Raw genomic sequence first — 16730 nt, forward strand, 5'->3', positions numbered from 1 at the left:
ATAGATATTAGATAAAAAGTATTCTTCTGTCTTTAAAATATCTAAAATATGCCATTAAATCATACTAACATTAATTTTAGATAGTTTATAAAGAGAATAATGTTTTTTTAATCTATTATGGTTTGGTTAGACAGGGTTTAATCAAATTTTACAAAAATCTGCAATTTGTATTCTTAGTACAATGTAAACGAATAAGTATAACTGACAGTGTGTATCATTTTTGTCGGATCTCCGCAGCCTACCACGATTAAGTATTATAGTTTGGTCTAGGCATGGTTTAATTGAATTTTAAAAACTAACCAATACCATCTGTAAATTATTGTATTATTAGTTCAATAAAATCAAATGAGTATGACTGACAACGTTTAGTTTGCACTATTTATGTCGAATCTCAACTGCCTACGTCCACCCTTCGCCATTGGTTTTACGTAAGCACCTACTATTTGGTAATGCAAAAAAATATTATTAGAGTTTGTATGACGATAAGGTTACATGTAAGTTGTACGTATGCAGTTCATCGTGGGACACTTATTCGTGCGCCGCAGTAGGTACGTCAAACATGAGTTCATAAAACATTTTATCAAATGACGAGTTCTTCGTTGAACATTTCACCGTGGAATACATTTGTACGTATTTTACAAAATGCGGCGATAGTTTGCAAATAGTACTGTTCCAATTAGATTAACCCAAACCTAACCTAGTAAAGACATCTCCACATGTTGCAGCATACGTACAAATATACTCCACGGTGAAATGTTCAACGAAGAACTCGTAATTTGATTAAATGTTACACGAACTCATGTTTCACGTACTGCGGCGCACGAATAAGTGTCATGTGGTGAACTGTTTACGTACAAATTTCCGGATACGTGACGATAATGGGTCCTAGACAGGGAACACAGAATGAATGGGAACTGAAGTGTATTATTGATTCACTAAAAGCAAAAAAATACGACTGACAAAGATCAGTGTGCACTATTAATGTCAAATCTTCACAGCCTACCCCCACCTTCGCCACTGCGTAAAATCAGAACTTACTTATATGAGATTTATAGGAAAACCACAGAAGTTTCCACCTGAGAGACTATTTAACATATTTGGTTGAAAATTAATAACATAATATTGTAAATTCATAAGATCGTATGATGACAAGGTGTAGGTGACAAACAGTAGCACGATATACAAACCAAAACGGAGCTAGGATCCGATAAAGCAAAAAAGATCGTCGAAAAAATGCTGATAGAGAGGTACGCAGGATAGATCCACCTTTAAACAGATGGGTCCAAATATGAGAATAGAGCAGGAGCAGCTCTTGTGATACCAGAAGTAAGTATAAACAAGAGCTGGAAACTAAACCCAGCAATACCAATAATGACGGCGGAGCTCATCGCGATAAACGAAGCAATTAAATACACTTTATGCGATGATTTCTCGGCGCAATCCGCTGTCATATTAACAGACTCCTAAAGAGCTTTACGACATCTTGCCGCAGCAACTCGCTCACATAACAGTAAAACCATAGCATACCACATCCTTGACCAGATCGACGCCAAGAAAAATAGAGGAGGAGATCTATGCCTTCAATGTATCCCATCGCACATGGGTATTGAGGGCAATGAAAGGGCGGATGATCTGGCAAAGGAAGCTGGTCATTCAGGGGTACCATATCAGTGGATACCAGAAAACCTGGACTGGATTGAGGCTATAAAAAAAATGTACCAAAATATGTGGATAGATTTTCACCACAGGGCATCATTAGAAAAAGTGAAATGGAGTAAGTCTATTCTACCATCACCACGAGAGGTGCCCTGGTTTGTAGAGTCTCCTTTGACGAGGAATGAGCTTATGTTAATCACACAATGGGCAAAAGATTTGATGTCCTCATGGGAAGAAGCGAATCGCAGCTCTGCGATGAATGTCATGTTTTAGAGGACATTGTACATATAGCACTGCAATGCCCTAAATATGAACATCACAGAGTACAGCTGCGAATTGCGGATATCTATGAGAATGTCGACGAATTGAAGGGTGTCTCCTGACGGTGGGTAAGACGGAAGAGCTAGGCAAAATTGTAAAGTTATTCAACAGAATAGGAGTGAAGACCTGATCGACGGATCCCCTTCTGGAAGAGAAGAGGCGATATGACAACGAATCGCAGTCAAAGCCTCGGTAAAATCACAAAAAAAAAACAGCACGATGATTTACAAATACATAACATCATTATAGGTAATCAAAAATGAACGGATATTAGAGAAAGGTAAGTAAGAATAAATTAATCCCCCGCAATGGACGAATGGTGTTTGTAAATGTACTCGTATGTTTGGAGTGTTTGAACCCAGAGCATGGGCCTGATAGATTGAGCAGGTAACTAACATAATTAATATTATATTTCTCGTAAAAAATTGCCTTCGTTAGGCGGTTATGATCTACATTGGATTATCAAGCAAATTAAAAATAAAATAAATGTAAATAAGTAAGTACATACATTTCCATCGTAATTATTATCAAATACTTATTTCGAATCAATCTTTAATTCTCGAATTTAATCTAAATGGAATATCAGTGCTTTTAAATATTTTTTTGTATCTCAAGTAAATGACGCTTGTTTTTAAAATTCGAACAAATTATCGCTTCGGTGAAAATCGATGAAGATGTCATCTGACTAGAATGGTTTGTGAATATTATGCTTGACGGTTTCTGTCAATTTACTTTTGTAAATTATGGACACGAAATAATCAAATAAATATGCAGTTTAGTCAATTTTACACAAAAAAAAACTTGGTTATAATTAATTAAAGTACTACTTATTTATATGGGCACACTTAATGTGATATTATTATAGATATAGTAAAGCAGTGGGCAGGTAGAATAGTTCTATTGAAATGGCCTAGATTCTTCATAGAGTTAGTTGTATGACCACATAGATATAACTGCCTATGTAGAAATTATGAAGCCGCAAGGCAAGTATAAAAGTAGGGAGGTCTATCAAAATGCCGGCAGTTATGCAAAGAAATAACATGTTACCTATCGCTCTGTCTGCTCGTTGCAGTGGTCACAGGACAGTGGTAGTCAAGTTAGTTGAGGTTATGTTCCCAAAAAAATAAAGTAATATGAAAGTAGTGCTGAGGTATATGGTTCGTACTAAGATTATAACTTAGTTCTATCAATCAAGTTTGGTGTGCAGATCACTTCATGTGGATCGTCTGAACGAGAATGAAGCGACAAGTACAGTTGGGCAATTTAATATCACACGGATAAAGACGCTGGCAGAAAATTCGATGGTTGGATAATGGAAAGCGGCTATTATGAATAGCGACAAGCAGTAAGGATTTATGGAGGAGGCCAGGATGCACTCAAAGTTATCACGCTACTAACGATGATGATGAAAGCAGTGACGTCCCTTGGGGGTAGGCAGGCCATGCGTTGCATAGGGACGGCAAGTTATAACGGGCGGCGAATGAAGGAGCGAATACAAATATTACAACTGTTGTGAGCAATGGCAATGCTACATTAGAAAGTGTCAACATCTTAGTTTAAAAAAAATATCGAAGCATAAAAGATCCTGACAACACAATATAATACCCATTGTAATGTGGATTTGTCGCACAGGCAACATTTTTATAAGGGTGCCTACAAACCAGTCAGAGCCACAGACCTCTATGTACCTAAAATCACCGCTGTTTGAGAGCAGGTTTCATGGAATTGATATATTTCTCAGTAGATGGTGTGTATGTTACTTTTAAGATTAGTGGTGTATTTAATAGAGAGAGATCGGCGAGCCGGTATAGGAATGACCAATTCGTAGGTGTTCGTATGTGTCCTGGCGTCTTCGACTCGCAGCCCGAGAAGCATGCAACTTGTCGATTGCAACAGTAGATTTTTTTTTCAAACTAGAGTCGCATTCGATCAATTTGCGGAGCTCCATTTGGCAACGTGTGTTTTGTGAATAACGATGACGTCACATCGACGCATTCGACACGTTGCAGGCGGACGAGTTTTGATGTGAGAGCCGGTTAAATTCAATAATCAATGATATGAATCTGCATATTTCTACATTGCCTATTTTTTCTTTCCGTACTTCATCTGGACGAAGTCATGGGCGATCACCAGTTCGTTTTATATAAGGTAGTTACATGAAAACGATACGAGATTTGAAGTAAGTACAAAAGAACTTGGTTATTACGAGGAAGATTTTAAGCATTACTCGTAGCATACCATTCATAAACTACAAAAGAAGTTGTTTATTGTAATGAAGTGCTGAGCCTTCGGCGCTTGCACCTACTGACTTCACAAAGCTTGGATTTTCACATGCAATTTCAACCATATGCGTGGATACTTTTTCAATGTTGTCGCCGAAAACACCAATTAGGTACGTAGACACTTAACTAGTGTCATAAACGTAATCCGATCCCGACGGCATCGGTCTAGTTAACTGCCCGGTCGGATTTTATTGCTTAGGGTCGAAAATGTTGTTTTGAAACGATCGACACATTAACAGTTTTGCTCGGTATACCCGAGAAGTAGCTCGTTGTAAAAGTGAATAAATGTATGGAGAAAATCATAAACTAACATTTCAACGAATGTTTCCTCATTACTTCTGAGATCTCGCTATGTCCGTGATCGTAATAAGCAAGTTCGACTGTAGTACCTACCTAATCAAATAATCGCATGAATCAAACTAATCAATGGACGAGTGTAGCAACAAAACGCTCTATAAATCTCGACACAATGGAACAGCTGGTATAGTCAAATAACATTTACCTCCTGACTTCACAAAGCTTGGATTTTTCACATGCAATTTCAACCATATGCGTTGGATACTTTTTTAATGTTGTCGGCGAAAACACCAATTAGGTTACTTAGACACTTAACTAGTGTCATAATTATATTATTCCTTGTAATAAATACAGCACTGAACTTTGCCGAATTTAGCGGACCAGATACAAGTCGAGGACCACTGGTTACGATACATTATGCCGAGGAGTGAAAACACCGGTTATGTTAAGAGGCTTCAAGGTGTCATAATTCAACATAAGTAGCAGTAGATAAGTTAAGTTAGTATAGTGATCTCTTCTCTCTGCGGTTGAAGCTCTCAATCTCATTTGACCGACTTCACTGCGTGACCGAAGAAGCATTTCCATCTCTCTCGCAGGTGACAGCGGCCAGAAGTTTATGTTATAATCGCTTTGACACAGTCGTCTTCAGTGGCACGTGCATCCCATCAAATATAATCAACTTCGTTATCTATCGCTATGCACTAATTAAGACGGTACTTCAGTGAAACGGCAAATAATTTCCAACTATAGGTGCGACGAAATTTTGGACTCGCTGGCAATCGGAGAGTGAACGTCGAGCTGTGAATACGTCAATTTGTTTCGTGATGGCGACGGTGGTATTAATTCTTAAATCATGTAAAGATGACTAAAAAACGTTACCCATTTACTTGAAAAAGAAAACATGTCAATGAATATATTATTATTGTTACTAATAGAACAATAAACAGAACATTAAATGGACACATGTTGGATTTATATGACAAATTATATTTCGTTCGGCACGCGTCATTTGCACAATCTGCGCATCGCCTAGCCACGATATTTTTAGATCTCAACTGAGGTATAGCCTTAATCTATTAATATTATTTTTATAAAATTTATCCATTGGAAGACTTTCACCGCAAAAATCGCGCAAATAAAGTAGGCTTAAAAATGAATAGCAACTATTTCTAACCAATTCTCACAAATCAAAATTCCCACTCACTTTATTCAATTGTACCTACTGTGTCGAACAAGATCTTCTTGTCTACGTACTAATAAGCCCCTCCTGTTTTTAACCGCACTTCGACTGCAACGACTTCCTGTTATCGACGAGTTGTCCACGCGTTAAAGCTGTGAACTAACAACCCCCTCCTATTTAGTTAATAGCACTTGGACTACAGCGACTTCCGGTTATCGCCTAGATCTTCTTGTCGGACAGTACCTTGGGATTTTTATTAGCTCTCCCTTGCTCACATATCTTTTGTCCTACCCTACCACACTGCATTGACAATGGTTGTCGTAATACATAAATTAGGTGACAGGAAATGCACATATAGTTCTCATAAAGATACCATATTTGACGGGCCTTTTACTTATCCTCGTATTTATTTAATCTACAATAAAAATTTTCTATCATGGTGTTATTGTATTATTATTAAATAGGCAATGCGATATATACATCAGTTGAGGCATGGTCTAATAAGATCATGGCTAGGCGATGCGCGGATTGTACAAATGACGCGTGCCGAACGAAATATAATTTGTCATATAAATCCAACATGTGTCCATTTAATGTTCTGTTTATTGTTCTATCAGCAACAATAATAATATATTCATTGACATGTTTTCTTTTTCAAGTAAATGGGTAACGTTTTTTAGTAATCTTTACACGATTTAAGAATTAATACCCCCGTCGCCATCACGAAACAAATTGACGTGTTCACAGCTCTACTTTCGCTCTCCGATTGCCAGCGAGTCTAAAATGGCGTCGCACCTATAGTTGAAAATTATTTTCCGTTTCACTGAAGTTGCTCTTAAGAGGACGTTCTACAGAATTGGCCTTGAGAATTGAAAATATGATTTTTTAACATGTGGTCCATAATATCTGGTCTACTAGTTAATATAAAAAGGTCGTGTCAAAGTTGTTTGTGTTAATAAATTTGCTCTGTGACTGATCCGACTCATATTTCACATTTATTTCATCAGGGCTGTCGAAGACATAAATCATAATATATATTTATAATTTTAAATTTTTATTTATAATATATATTATTTAAGTTTTGTGCATCTAATGCCGGGTCCACACTGGCAACAAGTTAATTTGCTGGCAACCTCGTTAGATTTTACGATAATTATTGTAAAATTTCTTAAGCAATTATGGTAAGTATCGTAAAATTTAATGAGGTTGCCAGCAACTTGTTGCCAGTGTGGAAATGGCTTAATATCCACTGTGGTTCACGTAGTGGCATGGACCTGGGGTTAGCTAATTCAGGAAGTCAACACCCATGATAGAATTTTTTTCCAGTTTTGGTTGCATTATATTCCAAAACTCTTCTGTAAAAATCGTTTCCGAGTTTATAAATGGAAATTTCTCGGTGTACATAGTAAACAAACCTACGAATAAAAAAAGACAAAAAGGAACATACTGATTCATCGCAGTAAAATCTGGTAATCAAATTTGCCATTTTGAAAAGCGACGATTTTGCGTAAACAAATATCACGTGGTCTGTACGTGTGCGGCAAACTTCGAATGTGTTTGTAATTTTGTGCAAAGTGCGAATGTAATGTTTTCAAATAATTGATATGGATTAATTATACCATCGTACTATTTTCTCGAAATCATAAACATACTATAATAGTATTTGAGTATCAACCTATGTTCAATTTGAATTGGGTTATAATAATAATATACCCGTATATATATCAATAGTATGTTTGCTACAAAATCCACCCAAGTTATCAGTACGTACTTGCACAGGTTTGATTAAAAACCATGATGAAATTAACATTTAAAAAATATGAATGCTTAATATTATTTTGACAGCCCTGTTTTCTGATCGGCTTCATCTCGCAGGTGTTCATAAAATAATAATAATTCTCCGCGCGGCAGAAATTATCAGTAATAATAATAATATTTCTTGAAATAAAATCTCCGATGATTAGTGATTTTTGCGAAAAGATCGATTTAAATTGACGTAGTTACGACGCCGAGGTCCTTTTTATACTGAATTATATTTGAAAGGCGGGCTCTTCAGCTGGCCCTTAAGTCCTAAATGTAAATATTATGATGAAAATAAAATATTTTTAGCATTGGCATTAAAGGATGTATTAAATATTCGTGGGGGGGGTTAACTTTGAGATAGTATTCGGGTGGCAGCAACCATTGGTGCGGCCATGTATATTAGTATCATCAAACATCTGGATTAGGTAGGTACCTACCTGGTTTAAACTGTGGTAGATTTTTAAGGGTCGGTAATCAATAGTTAATGCATTTGAATTAAAACAATCAAACGTCAATCTATCTAAAGTCGCAGGTGAGTGACATTTTGTATGCATTTTCAAGTCCATTGCTAATACTACCAGGACTACGGTGTCATTTGTTTCAATTGACTATTGTTTAATCGATTTTAGAAAACAATTATCGCCATTTCAGATTGCGATAGCAGTGCTTTAAAATATTGTCAGGTAGGCAGGCATTTCGGCGACTTTCAAATTGAGTCGCATTCGATTTTTAAAAAAACTATTGCTTCCATAAAATGATAAACAAATTTTAGGTATTCATTTGTTTCAAATAGGTTTTCTTCTCAGGTAGATCATATTATGTAATGAACCCTATTATAGACAAACTAGATATCTACATGCCACTTGAAAGGGTTCAGAAATTTTGTCATAACTGGATATTAATAATATTGTGACTTATATGAGCAAACAAACACAAATACTCGAAAAGACTAGATTTGAGATAATATATTATATAGATGTTATTCCTTATGATTCATTATGGATGGGAATTAATCGGACATCGAGTTACTTAATCAAAATTCACACTAACAAAAAATATTTAAACATTAAAAAAATAGTTTTCACATAAACTAAATAATACCAAAAGAAAATAACATTATCACATTTTTAAAATACAAGTACCTAAGTAAACTTAGTTTTGTCAACTAATCACATAGATAGAAAAAGGAGGAAATTCACAAAGCGAAACAATATTTCACCAAAGCAAAATAATTCTTACTCGTGACTAAGTATGTCACTATTGTCACGAGATCTGTCAAATAAAGTACCTATGTGACATAAGTGTAGAAATAATTATTGTCGTTCGAATGCAGGGTTGACAGACGACTCTATATGAGCGGGATTATCCCGAGTTCAACAGATAAATCCCGAGTCCCGCATTGCCTCTGAAAATCTCGACTTTAAGACGGTACTTCAGTGAAACGGCAAATAATTTTCAACTATAGGTGCGACGAAATCTCGGACTGGCTGGCAATCGGAGAGCGAAAGTCGAGCTGTGAACACGTCAATTTGTTTTGTGATGGCGACGGGGGAATTAATTCTTAAATCGTGTAAAGATGACTAAAACACGTTGAAGAAGAAAATATGTCAATGAATGTATTATTAGTAATATAACAATAAACAAAACATTAAATGGACGCATGTTGACTTTTTATGACAAATTATGTTTTGTTCTGCACACGTCATTTGCACAATCTACGCGTCGCGTAGTCACGATCGTTTTAGACCGTGCCCCTAGTATAGCCTTAACAAAAATTGTATATATATACAAAAATGTATAGTTAAAGAGACTCGCTTAATTTTTGTAAACAGCCCGGAGTACAATCATTTATGAATAAAATTTGAAACTGTCTATAAACTCGGAAAAATACTTTCAATAAAACTGTTATGATTGTATAAATTTTTGTACTTAAATAAAAATGTAATTCCTGTAATTGTATCTAATATTCTAATCAATATACATATTTAAATAACTGCGATTCCTGCGGATTCTTCTTCTTCTTCTTCCATGTCCGCCCCTTAGTCCGAGCATATGGACACCACGCGGCGCCTCCAAGAATCCCTGTCCCTCGCCAGTCTTCTTACTTCGTTCCAGCATCCCGTAGCTCCGCTGTATACAATCTACAGATGGGATTTAGCGGCCTTCCAGGACGCCGGAATCCGACCGGCTTGAAGAACATGCAAGCTAGGTTGAGGCTCTCTTCTGGCATCCGCAGCACGTGGCCGAGCCAGGTCCGACGTCGCCTCTTCACTCTAGCGTAATGAGAGGCTGCTTGGTGCGCCTTATCTACTCGTTGCTCCTATCGCACACCCAGTATCCGTGACTGTATGACCGATATATGACTATTTTTTATATGTTCTTTTCTGTATATATAAATGTACTTATTTACATATATTATAATTTAATTAAAATTATGTAAGTACTTTTTCTTAATGTCTTAATTCTTTATTTTTTTTTGTCGTTAGAAATAATGAATGTCCCGATCTGTGATTTTGAAAATCTGGCAATCGTGTTCGAATATGAGAATAATATGAATTGATAGTACTTATTTAGGTATTGTATCATTTGACATTATTTATATGTAAAAATTAGATATGAAATAATAAACAATTCGATCCATTATAATATTTTATTGCTGAAAATCTTTTCAATGTGTCTGACAGATTCACTAATAGGTAGGTAGTATTGAATGATGAATGCGATACTAGAGAAAATATTGGATTTTGCCTAGTTAACCCTAAAAATGACAATATAGGTATATTATGTTTGAAGACATACAAAATACCAGTTGTATAGTATGTTTTATCTATATAATAATTACAACGTTTCGTCAAATTAATGATTTCAGTACCTAGTAAAATAACGCATTATGATGTTACCTATACCTAGGTAATTCGGGATATTTTTTGTCGATTTTGAAGTAAACTTTACTGTTAGCTGAATCCTCACTAGAATGACAGCTTGTCATTGTAACTCGAGACTATTCATGTTTTGATTAAAAAATATTACTTATTAGGTATTGGAACCGGAAATTAAAGTGAGGAGGCATTGGTATTAATCGAAATAACGAGCGCGAGTAATCATGCGGAACAGTGTGTATATTTGAAAATCCTGACCACCTTCTCTGAACGGATGAACAGCATAATAATCGTCCGAGCAACTGACAACCTGATGACCGCCTAAACACAATGCATAATTCGCCCACCTGAAACTATCCAGTCCATTGACTTACCATTATGCTTTTTTTATGCTAAATTTACGTGTATTTGATGTACACAAAAATTTCTGACAGGTCGTAAAGCATTCGGGGCATTAATTGGTCGGCGATTCGGTATCGATATTAACTGATAAGCAGTGGCGAAGGGTGGAAGTAAGCTGTTAAGAACCAACATAAATAGTGCACACGAAGCTTTGTCAGTCAAACGTATTTGTTTTCATCGAACTAAGATTACAATGTGTAGATAGTAAGTATTTGTGTTTAAAATTTAATTAAACTCTGCCTAATCCAGGCCAGACATAGTAGATAATAGTAAAAAAATATTCGTTTATCTATTCTATAAGTAGAATATTAAAAATTATGCCATTACATCATACATACTTTATGATATTTTATAAATATGAGAATATTTTTTATCAATTATGGTATGGTTTAGGCAGGGCTAAATGAACTAAAAAAAATAACCAACACCATCTGCAATATGCATTCTTAATTTAACGAAAACAAAAACAAAGTTTGACTGAAAAGGTGTGCACTATTTTTATGGGATCGCACATTGCATACATAAATTATTATGGTTTGGATTATACAGAGTTTAATTGAATTTTAAAAACGAACTATCACCATCAGCTGTAAATTGTATTCTTGGTTCAATGAAAACAAATAAGTATGACTGATAAAGTTTAGTGTGCACTATTTATGTCAGATCTTAACAGCCTACCTCCACCCCTCGCCACTGCTGATTAGTATGGAGCGGTTTTCAGCTAATTTGATTTTATATCGCTATGATGCCCGCGATGGTCGAGTGGTAACGTATCCGCTCGTTAGTCATCGGTATCGGGTTCAAATCTCTCGTAAACTTATTTAAGGTCCACACTGGATTGTTGAGCCAATATAAAAATGTGATTTTCGTTTGTAAGGGCGTCTCCATGAATGAGCGCAACGAAAAAATCAAGCCTTATTGATTCAGTCAGATGATTATGATTGCATCTGGTTCACGGAAAGTTTACCGTGAATACAGCAGATCGAAATTTTGTTACAATTTATTTTTATATATTACAAGCTGAAGTACCCGGCTTCGCACAGGGTCGCTTCGTGGATACATTTATCTTATATATTTAAAAAATAATAATAAGTAATTATCTTTTTAATATTAAAAAATCTGTGTAATATAATATGGCAATTTGAAAATGATTCTAATATGAGTAAAGGTCAAACAAAAGAACACTAAATTAAAATCGAATCCAAAATATGCAAACGTAATTAATAGTATTGATATGTAGTAAAAAATTCAAAATTGGATGGAACAAACAAACAATAAACTTTGTATTTTATATAATACCAATTTAGAAACCTTCGCAGGTGTGTGCACAACAACTGACAAAAGTTTCATCGCAATCGGATGAATGGTATAGGAACGCATACGGGACAGACAGACAGACAGACAGACATTCATTTTTATATATAAGATATAGCCTATAACCTTCGCGCAATTGCAAGCAATAAGTTGACAAAGTTTTATTGCAATCGGATGAACGGTATGGCAGCGCATAAAATACGAACAAACAAACAAATATCGATTTTTATATATTAGATATATTTCTTAAGTTTTCATGTAGATATCCTGATGACAGCAACACTTTGACGTCTAAAAGAACTGTAAACACTCACTTTTAAATTTAACTAAGATTTTTTCAGCATCCATTATTTTGCCAATAATCATGTAGATAGGATAGTTAGAATAGACACGCAACCTTTTAGTTTTTAAATTTTAATTCTAGGTCCTAGGAATTTTGAAGACTATCACATTTTCAAATACCTAGCGCGTAAGTATTGATAATTTGGTGAAAATGAATGTACAGAGATAGGAATACATAATATTCTGCCCCATAAGCAAAAGGGCAGGTAGCTATTCGCCAAAGGCACATTTTGACATAATGAGACATTCACGTTTTTTCAACTTTTCTTAAAATCTTTCAATAATGTGGATGAATCTTTTGATTTATGGTATACGCAAAAACCATTATAATATTTTCAATCGATGCTGTTTTCTTATTTAGAATAACTACCTCCTCACCATTTTCGCGAAAAAAAATGAAAAACAATATGTCGATTTGTATACTGAAAAATGTTTTATACTGATATTAACTTATAATATATCAAATGGATCAGAATTTCACGTAGAGCATCATCCGTACACTAACTCAATTATTTGTGATTTTTGTCGAAAAGCTGCATTTTTCATTATGTGTGCAGTAATAATTATCGGCGTAGTGACGACATTTTAATGGAAGAAATGACTTTGTTATATTCTTATTCGTGCAACAGTAGCACACTATAAAAGTTAGTGATAGCATTATCACTACCCTTTTTATTGTAAAATAACCATAATATTATAAAGAATAATCAATCAATCGAAGGCGATTTTTTGTATGCAGCCAGTACGTAAATCTAATTGTATTGCATTGATAACTTAAAACGATACATTTAAAAAAAGACATAGTATTGCACTCAGCGTGCGTTGATTAAGGTCGCATTCATGAATGAATAAAAAGAAAAACATTGCGAATGTAAGTTAATAACTAATTTAATATAATATCACAGTGAGGTCAGGTAATAGTTATTTCAAGATGCTTGTGGATATATATAGATATATAAGATACTTATACACGCGTGCAATTGTCCGTGAACAATATCAACTATGTAGATTGTAAACTGTAGACGTAGAGTTTGTAAATTATCGAGAGATAATGAGAAAAATCTAGTCTCATTTCCATAGATATTTTTTTTCATGAATTTTGAGATTCTCATTTCATAATAAAATAATTACAAGATAAAAAGAACTTTTCATGTAAGTGCTTACAACGTTTTTGAATTTTCTGTTAAATCACATAAACTTGACTTGACTAGCTTAAACGATCAAAAAAATTTGTACTTGATAGAAATATTGATTTCCATAGTAACACACGTATATATGAATAGTTAAGTTACTAGAACCCCATACCCCTTAGCAACCAAAAATAGTGGATTGGATTACGGATTTCTTCCGAAATACCTTTTCATACACAACAGAATTAACTGAAAGTGAATTCAATTCTACTTAAAGATGGCTAAAAATATTTAAAAAAAAAAAAATGCATTGGCATCGTGTTCTGATAATATATTCTAAAAGTTTCAAATGTCTAGCTAGTTGGGAAGTTAGTTAAAAATCGATTGCATGATTCGTACTGGATAAACATCCACCGGACAAATAAGAATACGACCTAATAAAAACGTTAAATCAACAAGAAAAAAGATTGGAATTCATGAAATTTACAAAAAAAAATGCTGTTCAGTTAAATTTTCCCGAGAAATCAACAAATCGATCTCGAATTCTCGACAATTAAATATGTAAGTACTATTGAATTCTCGAATCTCGAGAATTGAAAATGTCAATAAATTAAAAGTTTTAAGTAGGTACTGAGTTCTAGTAATCCCTTCCAAAGTACCTTACAATTTCTTCCGCACAACACGGATGAATGGACGTCGAATCATACACTTGTGACACGAGCGATGATTTGACAAGCGTCTGCGATTTTGAACAATCTTTTCATATCCAATGTAGGTATTCTCAAATTGATCAGTAGGTAAGTAATGTTGACAATGTAAGTACCTATCTATCTACCTTCCACCTCAATGTATTCTGATGTATGTTATATTATAATTAGGGAGCGGCTTTATATGCAACAAAAAAACATGATTATATGCATGCATTTAAAATCAATAAAATATGCACTAAAACCGAAGAAATATGCAGTTAAAAATTTTAATTTTTTGTGGGAAAAAATTGTAAATACTCACTTTACCCAATATTACTGACAAAAAATCGAATAACTTAGTTAATAATTTTTCAACATAATATGAAAGCAGAACAAAAAAAACACAAACAATGAATATAAAGTTAATCAATTACGATTTTCAAAATAGTTTTTTCACAAGTACAAATAATTGAATAATAAATGAGATGGCATTAAAAATGCAAGTGCATCTAAACTATCTACCTTCCTAACTTAGTTATAGTTCGATATAATAATTTAAAAAAACTAAAATTATAAATTCTAAAGCTCTAAAATATGCATTTATTTATGAAATATGCACTAATATCTCAAATATGCTCTAACGTCTCAAATATGCATTTATATGCACAGTAAATTTTATTTTTGGATTCTGTGTCTTCCAAAACAGATTTCAGTGAAACTCTCTTAGCTTTGCAAACACTTAACAAGACATGCACTACCATATAAATCCGGGCCCTAATTATAATAGTACATAGTGGCTATTTGCCAAGAATTGATAATCAAAAACATTCAATAAGTAAGAACCTACATACAATGATCAAAAATATAAAAATAAGTATCTAGGTGGTTATTCTATGCTATGTTTTATTATAATCTTGATACTAACAAGTCAAATGGTTTCAGGGTAACACCGTAGCAATAGCATATATACCTATGTACAATAATAATTATTATACCCCGGGCATGTGTACTTATTTCGGCAGCGCAATAAACTGTAACGTGTTTTTTTAGATAGGTATTTTGTAATGGAGATTGGAGACTTGGAGAGATATCCCTGAAAACTGACCGAGCAGTCGTTTTCAGGTTTTGTGGATATAGATATTTTCGAAAGTCTCCAAGCTTTAAAATTTACGATAGTAGGCGGCAAGTACATAAATATAATATTAGATAGGTACCTAGGTATTTTATTATTTATCTTAACGATGAACCGTTCTTACGGACATTTCAATTTACAATATCGTCAGAAAAACAGACAACCTCGTTGGGTACAATTATTTTTAATACAATTAATTTGTATACGAAATCGCTGTCAAAGGTTATTTTGTCAATATTATTGTAAGTTAATTACTTTTGTTTCCATGTATTACCTATGCAAATTAATAATGTAATTACCTAGGTATTTAAATGAAAGAAGATAACTACTACAAGTTTGACAATATTGAGTAACTTTTAATGTCATGTGAGGAATGAGGATGTGTGATTTTTAAATTAGGTATTTCGATTCATAAATAAATTCAAATTTATTTCAGAATCAAAATGCTGTCATAAACAGGTAATATTGTGTAAAATATACAGACATTTTAAAACCATAATAAAGTCCGTTGTGAAACTCACCCGCTCTCGAGATATGTAGTAATTCTTTGATTGTGCCTGTCGCAGGTAAAAATATTATTTACTTCCCAAAAGTCAGCAATCGTCAAAAAAACAACAAAGTGCACTAAACACCACACACAATAGCTCACTTTACATGTTGTATTATTGATTTTTTCAATTAAAACATCCTAACACACGATGTTTAGTTTAGTTTGAAGGTAAAAGTATTTTTTTTGTGATAATTGAAACTTCAAAGTGCTCGGTAAACTTTTATTTTAAGTAGTCGCTGAAGTAAAAACTTTTTGCATTATGATTTCATAAAACCCTTGTATATTGTAGTTGGATAATAAATTGGAGTGTTGCAATGAATGACATTATTATTGCGGAGCTTTCCGATAATTTATCAAATGTACAATTTTATTTAATAAACACGAAATATCAACGGTAAAATATCCACAAAACGTCGCGGCAAAATTGCCAATAACAACCGCACTCGTCGCGGACAACTCGAGGAATGGCTCAAATCAGAATGGCGGCCGATTGCAGTGTTGCCATCTTTTCAAAGTGGAATTATAGTACAGAGCCACAAAATTATAGTATTTGTGGAAAAAATATAGTACGTGTTGTCATCAGCTGTTGAAAATGTATAGGTTTTTTGTTTCTCAGAAAAAAAATAACGGAGAATTTGAGAAACTCCGAGACCCTTTTTTATTTAGGTACCTCTTCCGACCAAAAATGCTTACCGAAGAATTCAAGAAATTTCATTTTAAATCAGTCAAGGGATTTCTTTTATGTTTTTCGAG

At 34.1% G+C, this 16730-nt stretch overlaps 1 protein-coding gene across 1 annotated transcript in view; it reads right to left on the minus strand.

Moving 5' to 3' along the window:
- Positions 1–16458, minus strand: part of ldd (lipid droplet defective) — a 187042-nt gene extending 170584 nt beyond the window's left edge. The window contains exon 1 of the mRNA XM_085961289.1: positions 15949–16458. The gene's annotated coding sequence lies outside the window, so the exon portion shown is untranslated. The remainder of the gene's footprint in view (positions 1–15948) is intronic.
- Positions 16459–16730: the final 272 nt, after the last annotated feature.

This window comes from Rhyacophila brunnea, unplaced genomic scaffold, assembly GCF_057557595.1.
Source record: "Rhyacophila brunnea isolate RB1 unplaced genomic scaffold, BYU_Rbru_1.0 scaffold_12, whole genome shotgun sequence".
Taxonomy (NCBI): Eukaryota; Metazoa; Arthropoda; class Insecta; order Trichoptera; family Rhyacophilidae; genus Rhyacophila; species Rhyacophila brunnea.